This window comes from Ictidomys tridecemlineatus, chromosome 7 (assembly GCF_052094955.1).
Source record: "Ictidomys tridecemlineatus isolate mIctTri1 chromosome 7, mIctTri1.hap1, whole genome shotgun sequence".
NCBI lineage: Eukaryota > Metazoa > Chordata > Mammalia > Rodentia > Sciuridae > Ictidomys > Ictidomys tridecemlineatus.
This window is the reverse complement of record NC_135483.1, coordinates 8342949-8362712: the sequence shown is the minus strand read 5'-3', so window position 1 is coordinate 8362712 and position 19764 is coordinate 8342949. Positions and strand designations below refer to the sequence as shown.

Below are 19764 nucleotides of genomic sequence, written 5' to 3'. Positions count from 1 at the left end.
AGTCTGAGAGTGGACCAGTCCCCAAGACGGCAAGAGGACACTTGGCTCTGTTTTTAATAAAACCAGAACCTGCTTTCTAAAGGTATAGAGTTTTATGGATTGCAGAGATTTCCTTGAATATTTTTTGGTAACAACAGGAAGGTACAGCTGAGCGTGGCCAGGGAGGCACCTGAACTGATCCAGGACAGGCTCAAACACCAGATTTTTAATCATAACACAAAAATTTCCCCCCATCCCCAGAAATACATTTTCCAGGATCCCCATGTGGAGGGAACATGTTCCATTTCTTTCTGACGCTTTCCCTTTCTGGAAGTGAGAAGAGGAAACCCAGGAGATGGATGAGGCCTGAGCCTAGGATGGACCCTCACTATGTGGGGACAGGTGCAGGTGCACACTTAGAAGCAAATGCAAGTTCACCTTCAAGTGAGTGTGTTCCATATATTGATGTGAGGACGCAGGCTTGTACCTAAAGGAACTCGTGCACAGAACAGCTCTGCTGTGAGTGTATGGGCACAGGTTTTTGCACAGATGTATCTGATTTACACGGTTGTGTGTGCTGCTTAGCTACGTACCGCCTGCTCTGCCGCTTCTCTCCCTCCTGCTACCCTGGATGGAACTTTGCACTCCTTATTCAGAAACGCTTCATGCTACTGGGTGCAAAACAGAGGGAGTGTCTTTCAATTCTAGGTCCCTTGGGATTGAACCCAGGGACTCTTAACCACCAAGCCAGGATTTTCTTCTCACAATGTGTTTGAAGCTATTGTGGGATTAGAGATAAAGAATAGATTAGCTGAAGTCATAAAATAATAACTTTGAGCATAGGGTAAAGGTACAAAAAGATAAACAGTTGTTTCTTATAATTCATATCAAAACACTCAAACACACCAGCCCTTTTATGTATTTTATTAGAGCAGAGTCTCACTGAGTTGCTTAGGGCCTCCCTAAATTGCTAAGGCTGGGTTTAAACTAGAGATCCTCCTGCCTCAGCCTCCCTGTCACTGGGATTATAGGTATGTATCACCGTGCCCCAATGAACTTCATTATTCTTAACTTCATTATTAGCTTTGTCCTAAGGGAATGAGGAGGAATCGAAGCCCATATCTAAAGCAAATGTTCAACAAAGTGGTTTTGCTGGGTCCTGACTTTCATGTGAGTGAGCAGGGCCAGCCGAGCCTTCCTCTCCCTCTGGAGGATGAACACTTGCAGAGGACACAGAGCTCCTGCCAGCTTCACGAATTGTGTGACCAGAGCTAGGATTGTCCCAGCACCTGCTCCAATTCACTTGGGTTCTGTCTGCCTGGTTTCCATGTCCCAGCTGCTCTTGGTCTGTCCTGTTCCCTGTCACTTGGTTCAATGCAAATCATGTGGAGACAAGTTGACACAGTCAGACAATGGAAAGCAAATCCTCAACAGCCAGCCCGGTGTCCAGAGTGCGTGGTTCAGTGACTCAGCTGGCAACTGCTCTCTCTCCCAAATGGCACCTACCAGGGAGGGAGGGGCAGAGGCAGGCTCGAGGGTAAAGATGCACTGCCACGTGTGGGCTTCAGAGGCCTCATCCCATGGGCAAGACTGGAGCGTGCGTGGCCCCAGCAGCGTCACCAGTGGAGGAAGGGACTGTCCTGCCACCCTCACACCATCATCCCAGACCTCTTCTCACCTTGTAGAGATGAAACCTGGCGCCCATTAAGCATCTCCTGTCCCCCTTCCTCCCGCCCTTGGCAGCCACTGTTCCTCTTTCTGTCCCTGAGTTCTCCTCCTCCAGGTACGGCACCTCTGTGGACGCGACCGCATTTATCTTTTGTGACCGTCTTGTTTCTCTCAGCACAATGTCCTCAAGTTTCAGCCGTGTGGTAGCATATCCTAGAATTTCTTTCCTTTTAAACAAACAGTCGTATTCCTTTGTGTGCATATACTACCATTTTTATCCATTCAGTTAATAGATGGCGAGCTTCCTCCACCTTTTGGCAATTGTAGAAATGCTGCCGTGAACACGGCTGTTCAAGCATCTCCTGGGGATCCTGCTGCAATTCTTTCATGTATGTACCCAGAAGTAGAACCAACCGATGGTCTGGAAGTGCACAATTCTAGATTTAAGTTTTGAGAAGCTGCTTTCCATGGTAACTGCACTGGGTACGCGCTGGCCAGCAGGCACCGGGCTCCTGATCTCTCCACGTCCTCACCCACACTTCACCTAAGTTTACTTAGGTAGTGGCCATTCTGGTGAGTGTGAGGTACTGGCCTGGGTTTGTAAACGTGGAGAGAAAGCCTGTGGGGTCGGGGTGGAGGGGCCCGAGCAGGTTGACTGAGGCTCCCTCACCCAGGTCCACCATGAAGGGGCCTCCGCCATGACCAAAGGTGGGGATGCAGAGTGAACCCAGAATTGCTCCTCAGATACAGGGCCCGGGCCATAGGAGGAGAAGGGGAGAGAATAATGGATTAATTTGCACTCTGCATTCAGTACGAAATCTGCACTGGGATGGTAAGGGTCTGTCCTTCTGACTCTCAGGTCTCTTCTTCTTGGAGATTCTTGGACTCCCCACATTACTGGAACCACAGTCTGGATTACACCAGGGTCAGGTGCCTTTTCACAGCCTCCTGTGACTCAGAAACCTTCCTGTTCTTTTGCAGCCACTTACGTGTGACACCTCCCAAAGTGCAGGTGTGGCTGGTGAAACCTGGGAGAGTCTTGGCCTAGAGGAAGAAAGAAGTTTACCCAGGCCATGGAGTGCCCAGGGTCACACCCAGAAGCAGATGGTCAGCTCTTGTTGGTGGGTTGGAAGGAACCCAGGCCAGAGTGTCAGGAGACTCAGGACCAAGTCCAGCTGTGGAATCCAGGCAACCCCACCCCTGGCACCATTGCCCTCAAAGTCACTTCAGTAACAAACATCCTTGCAAGGTCTACTGCCTGTGTCCCAGACAGGCCCCTCTCTGTCCTACTTGTAGTCTCTCCACGTAAACATGCAACTAAAAGGCAGCGAGTACCATTGGAAGGCAGGAAGGAGAGCCACTGTCCCAGCCTAGAGATGGAGGTCAAGGGAGGTGGAGGATGAAGAACCAATCACAGTGTTGGCCGTAGTTTAGGGTCTCAAAGAATCATCATGGTTGTCATTGCTCTCGTTGACGCTGATGGTGACAATGGTAATGTTGTGATGCCCAGGCCAGTGCTGCCCTCTAAGTCTCTTCTTGGCAGCACATTGCGAGTGCACAGCTGCAGTGTGAAATGCACAGATGGAACACACAGGGCACATCTTGTCACGAGTTACCCCACGGCTCAGTGGACACACTCCATCAGAAGGGGCCCTACTACTCGCCCACTGCCGAGGACAGGTGGCATCTCACCTCCATGCCATCGCACCATGACTGGCTTTGATGTGCCCTTCATCTGCCTTTCCTGGGCCCAGGAGAAGCCTCCTGGTGTGGCAGGGAGGGTCCTGGCACAGTCTGTGCCCCGGGTGGGAGCTCCTGTTTGCCATGGCTCGTAGACAATCCCTGCGCACCTCTGGGTGTCCCGGGTGTGGGGAAGGCAGGAGCTTGGCCTAAACAGCCACCATTATGGGAGTAGTTTGCCTTTTTAAAAAACCTTACATTGGTTTGTTTAATCTTCTTGGAAGACTTTGCCAGGAGAGTTGTGGGAAGAACAGCTCCTTCTCTTCTGAGTTCCATCATGAAGCCTGTTCTCCTGGAGACTCAATTTTCTTAGCCATGAAATGGGACTCCTCTTCCCTCTGAAATTGTTTAGGTGGCTTGGATGAAGGGTGAGGCTGTCATGTTGCCACAGCTGGCGTTACCCGTGGTGGAATGGTGGGGGGGTGGGGGTGGGTGGTCACCACCCAGTTGAAAGCTGCCCCAAGGTGCTTTCTGGGTTCAGTCGACCTCTCTCTTCCAGAAGCCTTTCCAAGACACCTTTTGGCTTTGCATCCAACGGAACCATTTCACTTTTTAACTTCCAGGAAGCTAAAGATTTATTCTCACAAAACGACTATTGATGGAAACATGATCAGCCTCATTTGGAAACACCCTTTGCAGCAAGGCTGTCTGGTAGAAATATATTGTGAGTCATATATAGTCTTCAAAATTTCCTGGTAGCCTCGTTTTTAAAAAGTGAAAAGAAGCAGATGAAAATAATTTTACTCATATTTTTCCCATTCCAAATAGTAAAATTATTATCATTTCAATATGCAATCAGTAAAAAAACTCTCAGTGCGGTAGTTTACATCCTTCCCTTTGCATTAAGCCCGCAACGTGCCGTGTGTGTTTTACACTCGTGATGCTTCTCAACTGGAGGCTAAATTTCCATGGCACTTGATCTACACTAGGATCTCATAAAAGTTGCAGTTGAAAAATAGATTCATATACCTGAGACATGGCTCCAAACATACTTAAAAGTGTTTCGGTGACATTGAATTAATGGGGGAATATTTTTCTCCATTTCAGTTCTTAGATTTAAGGTTAAATTACTTAAAATGAAAGAAAATGAGACACTCGTTTCTCTCCTGTATCCAGCTCCAGGTCTCCACGGCCACAGGTGGCCCACAGCTCCCTACGTCAGCCCGGCCTTGGGGCCGGGAGCCACCCTTCAGGGGTCCTCAGCAATGACATCTTCAGTTTTTGAAGTTGGTTTTACATTTTTGGAAGAATGCAGGCACTCACCAGGAATGTCGCCATTTTGGGGGAGATATTGAAGACCAATAGAGAGCTTACGTTAGGAATGAGAACCAATTTCTCTGAGAAGGGTGGCGCCTGCCTGGGCATCATTTTTGTAGCCATTAAACCCATCTGGGTAAGCGAGTCCTGTGTGTTAGCTTTACAGTTGCTGCGTTACTCACTAGTCACACTCGACATGGATGGCACCAGTGTGCCCTGACTCAGGAATGTCAGCGTTACTGGTGAAAGCCAGGGCTGGAGACCCCTAAGACCTGCCAGGCAGCAGGAGGCAGGATCTCACTGGGGCTGCCAACTCCCACCAGGTCCGTGCCCTCTCAGGGGGAGGCTCCCAGCGCCTCTGCTGGCTGCTAGGCTGCAGGGAGTCGGGGCGGGGCCTTTGGCAGGACTGGAACTCTCTCTCCCCCCACAATCATAGCAGTCCAGGGTGCTCCAGGGTGCTCCAGGGTGCCTGGTTTTATACTCTGCTTCCCTAAATGACATAAAAGCAGCTTTGCTTTTTAACCTTCTAACCCATAATAATAGCCTCAGCAGGTACAACACTGAACTATACCAAGAACGATTTTTAGTCCTCAAATCCATGGAGTTCCCCTATTAGCTACTCGAACCCCAGGTGAGGCTTGTTGGTTGGTTTGCGATTGACTTTATGGTAGTGTGGGATTGTACAGGCACCAGGCGAACCCCAGCCCCACCACGCACGGAGTTGATCTCCCTCCCCCTCTCCCTTCTCTCTTCCCTTCCTTCTATTCATTTAACCGACTTGTCTAAAGCACCGGATCCATGCTGGACCCTGGGGTAGGTGCTGGAGCTCCTGAGACTAACGGGACGGGCGCCCTCCCTTCTCCAGGAGATGGAATCAGTTACGTGAACACATAAATTCAGTCAAGTCTATACACAACAGGAAGACCGTCTCTGTCCGTTTACATGTCTCTGCTCATTCCATCCACACCGTGCCTGGCCAGAGCTCAGGGCTTGAAGAGATCGGCTCTGAATTCAAATACTGATCTTCTCACACATTTGTGGGTCCTTGGACAAGTCACTTAACTCCTTTGGGCCTCAACCTCTGCGTCTGTGAAGTGAGGGTAATAATACCTACTTCAAGACTGTTTTGAAGGTTGAATGAGATGATCCAGGTGAAACTTAGTGGAGCACCTGGAACAGACCTGGTACTCCACCTGCAGCGTGATGCCAGTGAGTCTCCTTCTTACTTCAGCCCTCCATCGGGTTCCCGGGGGTCTTTACTGTCATGCACACTGAAGCCCAAGGGGGAAAAGGGTCTGGCTCTTCACTCCAGTGTTCTGGTGCCAGTGCCGAGTCTCAGCCCCTTGAAGAGTGAATGGGCCCTCACGCTGCCCTGGAGAGTGCTCTCCAGGAGCATGCAGCCTAGTGGGGAGCAGGGAAGACCCCCAGAGATGTGTGCTGGGGGACATCTGAGAAAACCAGTGAGGCCAGGGGAAAGAGGACCAAGAGGGTAAAAAGATAAAATAGTGTCTAAGGCCAAAAACTCGCCAGTAACTAGGTAACACAGTGACTGCAGATAACAGAAATCTATCATGGCTGGAGCACGTGCGTGCCAGTGTGCACATGTACGTGTGTGTGTGTGTGTGTGTGCACATACTTGTGCATGTGCACCTGTGCTTGTGCGCACACACGTGTGTGTTGGGGTAGTCGAGGACTGCAGGAGTGGGGGACGGTCAGTCACAAAGGGCTGAGTTGAGATATTGTGTTTATTTGTAAAACATTGAAGGGATTTCACTTGATCATACAGGAATTTTAGGTGGGTCAGAGCAGCTGCTGGGTGAGGTCAGGAAGAGGAAGACTGGAGGCCGGGAGAGCTGGAGGACGTTACTGCTAGGCAAACAGCGATGGTGGCGTGGTTCAGGGACGGGGCAGTGAAGATGGAGAGCTGGCAGAGTTGAAAGGACTCAGAGGGTGTGACTGAGATCAGACCATGACTTCTGATCCGTGGTCACTGGTCCAAATACCTGCAGAAGGACCAGTTCCCAGAGTGGACCCTGTCTGGGTGTGCTGCTTCTTTTGGCTGCTTTCCTGATGTCAGTGAAAGGGGTTGACCCTGGGGTGAAGCTCGCGGTGTGAACACACCCTTCGACTGAGTGACTGTGTTAATCAAGGTAATTAATGCTAAGTTGCTATGACAAATAACCTCCAGATTTCAGTGGTTTAACACGATTAAAATTTTTTCCTTTGATACAAAGCCCCATGTGGTTGGGCGGGTGACTTTGAGCCGAGCTCAGGTGACTCACTAACTTAGCTAGCTGCCTTTCAGTTAGCAGCTAGGGTGGCCCCTGGGCCTTGGAAATTCTCTGCTGTCTTCTGCATGCAGCCATGGGGTGACCAAAGGGAAAGGACACGGAAAACTGTGTTGGGCATTTGAGGGGTCCCGTCTGGACCTGGTGGATCACAGATGCCATGTTTCACTCTTCAGAACTAGTTGTGTGGCTCATGTTTGAAGATTTCAGAAGCTACAGTTTGATCGTGTGCCCAGGAAGAAGCTGGATGTGGTGAATCTCCAGCCAGAGTCTGTCGTGTGGGATAGAGCTAGGTAAACCAAAGGGGAGGTTCACACCACCGATATTCTTTTCCTCAACCAGAATGTTGTAGGTCTCTCTCTCCATCACCAATACCTGCATCGCCTAAGGAATGTGGACAGGAAGTTGCATGTGTATGGAAGGCTGCCTCCCCCGCTGGCTCTGAGCGACCCGGTAGGCGGTACAGAGAGTGACAGCGGGTGCCGCTGTGGGCAGCAGGGTGGAGCCGGGGGTCTTCAGTGTCAGCTGAATCCAGGTTCTCATGAGATACTAGGACTCCTGTTCCTTGTCCTGCCACTCTCTAAGCTGGTCCAGGCAAAAAAAATTGCTCATCGATTCCTAGTTTGTGAATGGGGCTCCAAAGCCCCAGCCTTTTCTGAAAATGAGGCCCACAGTACAAGAGAAGGGCGAGAGATGTGCACTTAGGGAGGTGCACGGAAGTCAGAGGCCCCTGCTGGCCAGCAGGACAGGTGACTCTGAAGTTGAGTCCTTCCCTCTCTTTCCCCCTCACCCACATGGTGAGCTCCCTGCGGGGCCGGGCTCCTATCTAAATCCATTCTCGAAAGGATTTGCTGTTTGAAAACTCTTTACTGGTTTAAGCTTCTCTTTTCTTGTTTCTGAGTTGAATTTGAGGAATTCCAAGATGCTCTGGACTCCAATGTTCATGCCCCTGTAGATGAATACTGAAAAGAAAAAGACTGAGGGAAATGGCAGAGAGTTCTTGCCTGGTTTTTACCGAGGAATACTGCAGAGATATTGTCGTTTCCAGAAAGACCTGGGATCCAATGTGTTGTTGAGCAAACCATGGTCTAGGAGTGCAGAGTCTGGCCCAAAGTGACTCACCTCATATGGCTGGGTCACTGCCACCGTACTACTGTGGCCCTCATCTGTCCTGGCAAGACCATGGGGGACACATGCTGATCACCCAGTTAAAGTGGACTCCTTCACTCCTCATGTGACAGCATCCGGGAGGCTGACTGCTGGTATATTTTCATCTAGAATCAGGGCTGTGGAAGGAACTAAGGAAACGGAGGGAATGTGAGTCTCTCTCTACCAAACATGCAGCAGGAGACACACTATCGAGGGCGGAAAGAAGTCACCCGGTTTTAGCCAGAGGGTAGAGTGGACACTGCCCATCCCTTCCCTCTTCCAGTAGAGCACACTGATTTTCTGGGAAAATGCACCCTTTCTCTGTGTGTCCCTATAGTTCCCTTAAGGTTGACCTATTCATTAGCCTCAGTCAAAAGCCAATCACCCTAATCAGGAGGATTGGTTTGAAGATGATCAAAGATATTTCTTTTTTTTTTTAATTGTTGGTCGTTCAAAACATTACATAGTTCTTAATACATCATATTTCACAAAAAAGACAAAAAAAAGAACCCCATCAAAGATATTTCTTAAGACTGACAGAAGAAAATGTTTCTTCTGGGGTTATTCAGAAAAGAATCTTGTAGAGGAGGGCACCAGATAAGAAAGTCAAAACCTGTGTCCCAGGGACTTATTTATGACCTGGTTCCTGCCATCCCTGAGCCTTGTGTGAACAATAGATCCCTCACTCCCCTCCTGGTTGAAGATGGATCAAGCAGGCAGGGAAAGGGTCTGTCTTTTGTAACTGCAAAGACAGAGGATCTGAGATGGCCTCAACTATTTGAGTAATGACAATCAGGTTGGGAATAACACTCCTCTGACCCTCTTTGAGGCACTCCACAGACATTGTTCCCTTCTCTCCTAACCACGCACCAGAGATGTCATCATCAGCATCATGCAGTTGCAGTTGCTGAGGTTCTGTTATAGTGAGTGCCTGGACCAAGTTCAAATTGCTTATTAGTAGTGGAAGCAGGGATTCAAGCCCAGTTCTGCCTACACCAAAAGCTTTGGGCTTTCACTCTATCACATGATCTCTCCTGAAAGAAAAGCCTGGATACACATGAGGACAAAGGAAAACCTGAGACCACAGTCTGTGTAGCTTTCCGAATCTCTCGAAGGATTCTCCATCAAGGACACAAACATCTGGGGAAGGGGCTATTGTTACAGGAAGGAAACAGCTAACAGAGGAGCAAGGAGCAGCCGTCTGAACAGGAGGAGGCAGCAGGAAGGCTGGTTTTGTGCCTAACTTGTTGTCGGGACTTTGGGGTGCAGCCGTAGAAGCGAAGTGGAAATAAAATGCTCCAAGGACGCAGCGAGTCCTGGCGACCCGAGGCTGTGGGTTTGGCTGAGTTCTGAGAGGGGGCTTGAAAGTGGAGGCCAGAGAGTCTCCAGGTCTCTGCCTCTTGTTCCCTCCGTCTCTGCTTGGCTGTCTTACCCCTGTCCTTCCTCTGTGGACGGGCTTCCTGTCTGCAGTTTCTGGGGTAGACCTGACTGTCCTTCCTGATGGGCAAGTTACGTGGACACCCCAACCTCCAGGGGCCGACTTCCCTAACAATTCCAGACTTCTCTGGAGAAGGTAAGGGGTGACGTGGTGGGTCAGCTGTACTCGGTCCTGGGTCCTTCCTGGGAAGGGGTGGGCAGGGAGCCACACCAGGCTGTGGAACAAGTGCTTGTGGGGCAGGGCTCCTGATGTGCTACCTAGAGCCCCATCAGGTTTGGGAAACATGTCACCTCAGCTGGTGACAGCTCCCTATGGCACCACCTTGCTATGGCCAGGCCTTCTATGAAGGGGAACTTTCTTACCCCAGATGGGGCATCTCCAAGATCCTCTCTCATCCCTTGGGACTGGTCTAGGCCTGCTTTGGGCTTTGGAATAGCAGCTCAATTTCTCCCTCTCCTCCACTGTATATCCTGCCCCTCTGTCCTACAGAATCACTCTTGGATACTGTCCTGCCTGGAAATTTCTACCATCAGTTTCATGGAGAAACTGACTGACCCGTGGCAATTGGTTCCAAGAATTGTCTGAGATCAAAGATACTGAGTTGAGATTCTGGGAATGGATAAACACTGCTTGTCTGGCCATGAGGACTCCATTCCTGGTGGGAGGTGGAGCCCAGATGCCCCAGTTCTGTGTACCGGAGCAGTCTGGTGGTGAGCCGGATGGTTATAAGCAGAAGGTATTCATTAGCTGGTGCAGGATAGCAGGCATTTGTAAACATGGGATAAGGACTAAATATAAGGACAGTGGGTTGAAGTGGCTATTATGAAGCTCAACTGAGACTCAGGAGAATGAAAATGAAAAGGCCAGAGTGATTAATTGGCAAGTATGAATTTAGCATGGAATTCAGGCACCCCCGGCTAGCACCTAGAGAGGCTTCCATCCCCTGCAGCAGGAGAGTAGAGAAGGCCGAGGACTTAATTGTCAGAATTCTTGACCTCCAGAGGAGGCCACACTCCCACTCAGGGAGGTCAGCTATGCCGGGGCCAAGGCTTGGCTGGGAAACAGCTGGGTTAAATGCCACCGAATCTTGAGTCTCCAGACTCCCCTGGCCCCTGAGCCACTCTGCCTATTAAGAGCTGGCATTCCTCTGCTTGAACATAAAACAGCAGGGCCTTGACCCTGCAGGGGAACATGAGCACCCCTCAGGACCCCTGCTCCCTGGAGGCTTCTGTCTATGCAGGGTCAGAAGGGCAAGCGATCTGCCCAGAGCAATTCGGCAGTGCTGCCAAGTTTCAGATCCAGGGATGTCTGCCTTCAAAGCTATTTGCATCCTGCTGTGTTTCCTATTTAACACAGATTTTTATAATTGATCTGTTGGCAAAGTGTCTAAATTAGCAGGCAGAGAAAAATCAGGCTTATAGACGGCAATTTCAGCACACAGCTGGAAACAGTTGGAATACTGAGTACAGAAGATGATGCTAGGTGTCATCCATCCATCCATCCATCCATCCATCCATCCATCCATCCATCCATCCATTCATCCATTCTTTGACTTGTTCATTTAACAAACTTGTATCAAGCTCTTAATCTGTCAGTCCTGGGCTAGGAGAGGTGCTGGGAATAGAGCAAGGAATACCACTTAGTCCTGGGGGACAAAATGACATGAAAACAAGTAAGTGAAATAAATCATTTTAGGGTGACAAGCAACAGTTACAGCTTCCACTTCAAACCCATGAGAGTACCTGAGCATCATTTCTAAAGACAAAGCACGTGAATGCTACTGTGCTCCCAGGGTCAGGCACATGCTAGCAGAAATGGCAGACAATAGACAGTACCCAGGATAATGCTGTCATCTTCTTGGGGTGAGCTCAAATATGTGTGCAGACCCAAGGACCCTGAGACTGAGGTGGCACCCCGTGTTTTGCTTGTGGAGGCAGGGGCGGATATGGCCTCCTGACAGCCTCTAGTCCAAGCAGCCCATGTTGACTCTTGGACTGAGACTTGAGCTAAACTGTTGTACTGGGTGCTAGGAAACATGGGGGATGTGACACATGGGGATGTCGTCGACATTTCTGTTTCTTTTTCAGACATTGACACCTGCCCATCTACACAGCAGGCACATGCCAGAGCCTCTAGTGGTGAGAAGTACCTGCATCAAGGGCCAACACCCTGGATTTCAGGTTCTGCAGGATGAGGGAGAAGAGGATTATAGGTAGAGAAGGAAGATGGAGAGAGACATCTAAGAATCCACTGACAGATGAGTAGGGAAGGCACCGTCTTCCATTCAGAACCCTCGGCCCTGAGTTCCCAGAGGTGTTGGGATCCAGTCATGAACAAGTCACCGAGTCCCTGCACTGGTCATGCCTCCCACAGCCCAGGTACTTCACAGAATGCCCCTAGTGCATTCTGTGCCTGAATGGTCACCTGCTGCCCTTTGTCCTGCTTAAAGGCCCTCTTCTATCTGGCTTCCTCCAACTTACAGGGCAGCAAGCCTCTCTGCTCTGGGAGTTGTTTACTCCTGGGAAGAAGCTGTGTGTGGACCAAGGTGGAGCCTCACCCAGGGCTGAGCAGAAACTCCCAGCACAGAGCCTGGGGTTGGCCAGACTCGCCTCTGGCCACGTGGAAGTCATGGCGGCTAGAAGGAATGAATGGGCGGCACTCTCACGATGTTTCTGCTCCAGGAAATCATGGCTCACCTGCAGCAGGGTTTCAGGAGAATGGCAGATGAGATTAGTGGGTGAGATCTGTGGTTCTCACCAGAGATGTTTACCAAAGAGACTGGGGGAGTTTTTTTAGAAGATTGGCCCCACCTCAAATGCAGGACTAGGACTCCCTGAGTATATAATCCTCCAGGTAGGTAGCTCTACTGACCAGGTAGATGCTCTGTATTAGGAATCAATCCCTCTTGAGTTCCTTCTATTTGGGGCATTTAATGAATTATATTTTGCTCCGTTGATTTCATCATAAAAAAATACAAGGAAGCAGTGGATCCCCTAAGAATGGTTCCTGGTCCTGAGGGGCTTCCCAAATTTGCCTCAGCAGGTGAAGATCCGCGAGATATTTTAGACTGACTACTGTCCTTCTGTGATTTTCACTTGGTAGAGCTGACTCCCAGCTGCTCAGAAGCTTCTCCAGATCAGGCACTTCTTCCTCATGACCACTTCTCCTGAGGCCTAGTGAGCAACGACATTCCTAGTTCATGGTCAATGGGCCGCCATTTTGTTTGCTTCTTTGCCCACACTGAAATGCAGCTGAATTCAGTTGCTGGCACTCATCTACCCAAAGTTCCCATCTGGGTCTTTAAAAATAGAACTGAGTGTGAACCAATATTGCAATAAACTAACTACCCAGGGCTCTGGAAAGGTTTTCAACCCAGAAGCTCCAGGCAAATGTGACAATCTTATTACCCACTGAAGAGGACATGCCATTTCCAGGGGCCTTCAAACATCACTGGGCAGTGGGGTGTAAGCAAAGGGAAGTGGGGGGCATTCTCTGAATGCTGTTCTGGGGCTTTTCTCCTTTAGCCCTGAGCAGAGGTCCTGATGCCTCCCCACACATAGGTGAAGACACTGAAGCTCAGGACAGCCACGTCGGCTCTTCTTACCAAGTCTTTCTGAGTGTGTCCACCTCTGAAATCCTGCCCAGGGAACCTGACTTTGTTATCTCCCTGACATCAAACCCATCCTCGGGAGGAAAGGAAACTTATCCAGCCTCTCCTCCCATCAGCTCTGCCCATCTCCTTCCTGCATCCAGGAAGGAGGGAGTGATGGTCACCCATGCAGCTACAGTTCTTCCTCCTCATTCCCACTTCCCTTTGACCTCCTCCCTCTTTGATGGAGCTGGTGGGGAAGTGAATTCAGCAGCCATCCCAGGCTCCATCTCCCTTCAACCTACCCAGGTGGTGGACTGAAGCTTCAGGTTCTGGGAGGAGCAGGAGGCCCACTTGGCCTCAGATAGCCCATCTGTGCAGTCACTGTCGTATTCTGCACTGGCGATGAGTGACGAGGGTTCAACTTATTCATTAAATGGGATTTTTCCTCCTATCTGCTATTAGGCTTTGTGTCTCCGTGTCCATTGGAAATCAGGGAGATTGACAGACTAGATCCAGGCAGTGCTGCGTGTGTGGCCTTGTGCCACCAGAACAGCACTCAGTTTTAGCCTTAACAGCCATGCCAAGGAAGCACAGGTTGAGAGAAAAAGGCAGGGAAAATAGCAGCAAGGATACCAACGGCACTCACTTGCAGTGACGGACCTGCTGACATGTCCACGTCCATCAAGTCTTGGGCCCAGCTCCACTCTGGGCACATCCAAGAGCTTCTCAACTGGCTAAACTGACTTTGTTCTGGTTGCAACCAAGAATGCAGGAGTCCTTATGGCACAAATTCACTGCTGAGTAGATCATAGTGATGATTGTTAGTATGACTTACAGGATGCTTAACAGAGCTGCCCCAAGGGAGATGCCGTGGAGATGACCTGGATGGGCCATGGCTTTTGGTAGAACCCAGATTATAACAGGAGACGAGAGCTGGGAGCCAGTCTGTGAGAACAGGGAGAGGGATCCCAAAAGACCTTGAGCTGGTGAATTTGGGTAAAATCTTAGGAAATGGTGTGGGCTGGGATGAAAGCAGGGGGACCCTGACTAAGTTGTCACTTTCCTGAGTTTCTGTGTCTCTTCTGATTCAGGAATGGTCATTCTTTCTCCATGAGTTTGACATAGGATAGTGCTCTTTGGTGGAACACCTATAGAGTATAAGCATTAAGAGATGGAATACTTAAATCAGTAAGACATCATGTCATCTCCAAGACCCAGCTGAGTTGTCACCCACACCTGCGTTCACCTGAAGTTCAGGCTGTGAATGGAGATCTGAGTGTTGCAGAAGCCCACAAAAGCAGCACTTTCTCACCGCCACACCAGCAGGTGGGGGTTGTCATTTTACAGAGGAGGCACTGAGATGTGAAGTCGTGCCCCTGAAGCCTCATAATCAGGGAGAGGCCTAGTGAGACATTGGGCCAGTGTCCTCTTGGTTCCCACTTCTGCCCCGTCCCTCTCGGGTGAATGCGCTGGGCTTCGGGCTGGTCCTACAGCATGTAATCAGTGCATGAATTCTCTCCCCTTCCTTCCTCTCTGGGCCAGTTTCCCCGGTTTATAAAACAACAGAGTTGGGCTGGTTGGCCTCTGACACTTTGGAACTCACAGGTATGACTTGGGAAACTGTTGCCAAACCACCTGCCACTCCATTCCTGGTCTTCATGAAGCCCACTAAGAAAGGGACCCTCTTCCAAAACAGGTGAGCTAAGGCCTGGTCCTCACTTCTTCCAGGAGGATTCTGAAGAGTCAGGAGTAGGGAACCATTTCTGCAGAGAGGGAGACCATGTCTGGGATTGCTGAGGTCCTGAGGTGTTGATTGAGAACAGTACACATCCCAAGAAAGAGCTAGAAGAAACCCCACACTGAATAGGAGCAGGCTGGTTCCATCATGGTGGACACTGGCCCAGCCCACCTCCAGGGCCAGCTCCCAGCAGCCGGCCACCCTGGTCATAGTCTGGAGTTTGCTCAAAGGCTGTGGTCCTCCCACACACCTAACTCTCTCTTCCTCTTGGACCCACCCTGCTCTTTCCTCCCTGGACAGCACCCTACATGCCCTCCTCTGTCTATCTGGCACCTCCTCACCTGCAGCATTTGCTGTTGAGGTGCAACTTGCCCTCATCTCGGTCATTGCCAAGTTCCCTGCAGCAGCAGTGAGCAGGGGCTAAGCTTCCCACCCGCGGCAGCTGATCTGTAGCTGCTCTGCCTGTGGCTTCCTCTAGCGGAAGCTGCTCACCACTGTCCAGGGCAGGGAGGAAATGGCAGAGATGTGGCAGCCCCTAGAGCAGTCCTCAGCCAGGGAGGGAGGCAGATGTGCAAGCAGTGCTTTGGCAGCCTCGTCCCTCTGGGGACAATGCCAAGATGCCTTCTGCACAATCACTGCCTGTGGCCCCTGGGTTCCATGCCTCCTGATGCTCCCCTGTGGGCTTGGATCCTCTCTGACCCACCTTCCTCAGTTACTGCTGCTTCCTGGTCAAGCCCCAGTAAGCCCCCTGGGCCCTGGGCACAGACCTGCTCATGTGTGGGGAGGTGGGTGCTGAGACACACTCCAGGCTCTGCCCACCTGGTGACCCCATCAGAGGGCCCATGGCCCCTGGGATCTTTGCTGTCCCAGCACAGAGCAAGGAGTTACAGCAGTGAGCTCGCGACTGGGTCTCCTCGGCAGGCCACGCTTTCCTGGAGGGCAGGAGCTGTGGTTTTCTTTAGACCTTTACTACAAAGCAGGTAGAAGGTTGCCCTTTCCTCTCTAGCTTCAACTTAATAACTGGCTCAGTGTCTCCCTTGGTACACCTGCCTGTGTTGGCCCTGAGTCTTCCTGTGAGTCTCTTGAGGCCCAGAGGTGGCCAGGCACCACCCAGGGATCCTGCTGAGGGCAGGTTCTGATAGAACCCTCGTTCCAGTCATGGTGTAGGAAGAGCACCCCTGCTTCTAACCAGCAGGCCTGTGTCAACTTCTGACATTTTATGAAGCTCTGATGTATCTCAGGTTTTGGTTTTTTGTTTTAATTTTTTATTTGCTTTAATTAATTATACATGACAATAGAATGCATTTATGCACTTTGATATATCATACATAGATGGGATATAATTTCTCCTTTTCCTAAGTGTACATGTTGTAGAATAATATTGGTCATGAGTCACATGTATCCATACAGTAATAATGTCTGCTTCATTCTACTGTCTTTCCTACACCCACATCCCCTCTCCTCCCTCCCATCACTTCCCTCGACCTAATCTAAGGTAATGCCATTCTTCCCTAGTGCCCCCCACCTTATTGTGAATTAGCCTCTGCATATTATAGAAAACATTTGGCCTTTGGTTTTGTGGGATTGACTTATTTCGCTTAGCATGATATTCTCCAACTCCAACCATTTATTGGCAAATGCCATAATTTCACTCTTCTTTAAAGCTGAGTAATATTCCACTGAGTATATATACCACATTTTCTTTATCCATTCACCTATTAAAGGACACCTAGGTTGGTTCCATAGTCTAGCTATTGTGAATTGAGCTGCTATAAACATTGATATGGCTGCATTACTGTAGTGTGCTGATTTTAAGCCCTTTGAGTATAAACCAAGGAGTGGGGTAGTTGGGTCAAATGGTGGTTCCATTCCCAGTTTTCTGAGGAATCTCCATACTGCTTTCCATAGTGGTTGCACTAATTTGCAGTCCCACCAGCAATGTATGAGTGTGTCTTTTTCCCTACATCCTCACCAACATTTATTGTTACCTGTATTCTTGATGATTGCCATTCTGACGGGAGTGAGGTGAAATCTTAGAGTAGTTTTGATTTGCATTTCTCTAATTGCTAGAGATGCTGAACACCTTTTCATATATTTGTTGATCACTTGTATTTCTTCTTCTGAGAAGTGTCTGTTCAGTTCCTTAGCTCATTTATTGATTGGGTTATTTAGTTTTTTTTTTGGTGTTAAGTTTTTTGAGTTCTTTATATATTCTAGCAATTATTGCTTTATCAGAGGTGCATGTTGTACAGATTTTCTCCCAGTCTGTAGGCTCTCTCCTCATATTGTTGATAGTTTTATTTGCTGAGAAGAAGATTTTTTAATTCGAATTCATCCCATGTATTGATTCTCAATTTATTTCTTATGCTTTAGGGGTCTTGTTAAGGAAGTCAGATCCTAGGCCAACGTGGTGAAGATTTGAGACTATTTTTTCTTCTATTAGGCTCAGGTCTCTGTTCTAGTGCCTAAATATTTGATCCACTTTGAGTTGATTTTTGTGCAGGGTGAGAGATAGAGATTTAATTTCATTTTGCTACCTATGGATTTCCAGTTTTGCCTGCACCGTCTGTTGAATAGGCTATCTTTTCTCCAGTGAGTAAATGGGCTGCAATTCTCAGTCTCTCCTGCCCTCCTCTATAAACGCTTCCTTTCAGAGAAAAAATAAAAATCACCTGTCAAGCAAATGAGAGGAAGTAAGTGCAGATTTCAGAGACTAAGCCAATTTGAACAGCGCTGCGGCCCCAGACTCTGCAGTCTGCAGAGCCCTTGGGAGCATTTGTTGGAAACGGGTTTTCATGATGTGGGTGGGCCCCAGGCCCACTTTGGGAATCTGGTGGGAGCAGCAGCTTGTGCTCGGGGAAGGACCTTGCACACACCCAGTCAGTCCAGCTCAGGGATCCCTGGATCTCCCCAGCCCCAGGGGCTGCTGGGAGGTAAGAACCTGGGGGAGACCTCTCAAGTCCATTGTAAATGAAGGCTCCAGGATGGCAGGGACCTGCCCCATGTCACACACGCCTGGGGTGAGGCTTGGACACAAAGTCAGGGGCTTGGTTCCTGTCCCCACATTCCTCCTTCTCAGAGAAATTCCAGGTAAGTTCACCACGTCACTGTCCAGGTTCAGGGCCAATCATGTGCTAAATGTAGGGTTTTTGAGGTGTAATTTGTGCAGTTAAATGCACTTACAAAGTATGACTCCATGGTGTTTCAGTGTGTTGACAGAGGTATCTGCCATCGCCAGATTCTAATTTTAGAACATTCCCGTCACCCTAAAACGAAATTTAAGTTCCATGAACAGGCACTCCCCATTCCCACCTCCTCGGTAAACAGCAGCTCACTTCCTGTCTCTGTGGGTCTTCCTTTTCTGAACACCTCACTGCATGGAGTCACACAACCCACAGCGTGGCCCTGGGTGTGGCCCTCTCCCACTCAGCCGGACGTTTGCCTGTCTGAGAGGCTCACCCCGTTGCTGTGGGATGGTGAAATGTTAGGGTACTTTCTGCCCTTCTAGTGCTGGGGTGTACCCCAGGCCAGCTGCTTCTCTTGTGTGTGTGTGTGTGTGTGTGTGTGTGTGTATGAGTGTCCACCCATTGTCAGGGCCGAGGTGACCCACATGCAGAGACTGTGGGTTAGCTGGGGAGGGCAGGGACAGGAAATGGTGTCCTTCCTGTTCCAGAGGCAAAGCTGGCCCCAGCAGTCTATTCTTTTTCTCCTGATCAAGTCCTGAGCCCCTCGCCTCTTTAAACAAGAGGGAGTCTGGTTGTCCAGCTGCAGGACACTGGGGTCCGCTCCCCTGCAGAGGTGGGCTTCTCTCAGGCTTGGCCCGTCCGCACTGGAGAGCTAGGGCAGCCTTCCTCCTGTTCCCGACTTGAGGACAGAGGCCCCTCAGCGCTCCGCTGTGTGAAGAACCTTCTGGGTTGAATGGAGGGGAGGTCAGGTCAGCTCTGCGAAACACCCGCCCAAACCCTGTCCCCTGGTGAGAAGCATGTGTGACATCCAGGCCCAGGTCCAGCTCCAGCCTCAGCGGGGAGCAGGCCAACTGGAGCACCGAGGCAGCTTCTGGGGGTGCTGAGCCTGCGCTCATCCCAGTGGGAGACCACCAAGCTCAGGGCCTCTCCCACCACCTTCAGATTCCCAAGGGCTGCTGCATCGGGGGGAGGATCTGGGCTCTTTCATGGGGGTCCACTAGGCCCGACAAGGACCACTGTGCCTGAGTTAGAGCTGGTGGGCAGCAGGAAGGGGCTGGGCAGGGGTGAAATTGGGCTCAGGTCTGGCCAGAGAACCAGGCCCAATAGGCCATGTAGGTTCAGTTAGGAATTTAGGTATAATCCTGGTCACTTCGACAGGGAGATCTCCACTGGACCTGGGGGGGAGGGCTTGCTGTTGTGTTTCTGGCTGGCTTCCTCCCTGTGGGCAAGAGGTGGGGGGTGTGGAGATACCAGAGCCCGGCTGGCCCTCTGTGGAGGCTGCTCAGGAACTGGACCTGGGCGACTGTTCTTGGGATAAACTTGGAGTTTGATGCTGAGCAGGCTGAGGGCCGTCGGGGTTCCTTTCTTCCTCTCTCAGCATTTCCCGTTTCCCTAAGCTCTGGGCTTGGGGGTTAAGTCAGAAGGGTAGATCCCTGAGTCATTTTCAGTGTGCTTCTTCTACCCTCAGCATGTCCTCCTTAATATTTCCCCATTCTAGAGGCAGCTTAACGTCCCCATGTTTGAGAGGGACAGTGAACTTGCCGTGCAATCGTCCTTTGAGATCTTTATGAATGGCACCATGTGCACATTACAAGTTTGCATTCTGTTTGAATCCGGGTGGACCCGCTGGGGTGCTTTCCAGGAGACGATCTTCTCTTCTAGCTCAGCCTGCTCCGTTCTTGGCTCTTCACCAGGTTGACTTTCCTCACGGTCCACCCCTTGACCCTCTC

The 19764-nt window shown here is 50.2% G+C and overlaps 1 long non-coding RNA gene across 1 annotated transcript; it reads left to right on the top strand.

Annotated features, from left to right (window-relative positions):
• Positions 1 to 7381: 7381 nt before the first annotated feature.
• On the top strand, positions 7382 to 13562 carry LOC110597563 (uncharacterized). Its single transcript, XR_002483312.3, has 2 exons — positions 7382 to 9654; positions 11607 to 13562. It is a non-coding gene; the product is annotated as an uncharacterized LOC110597563 (long non-coding RNA).
• The last annotated feature ends 6202 nt before the right edge of the window (positions 13563 to 19764 follow it).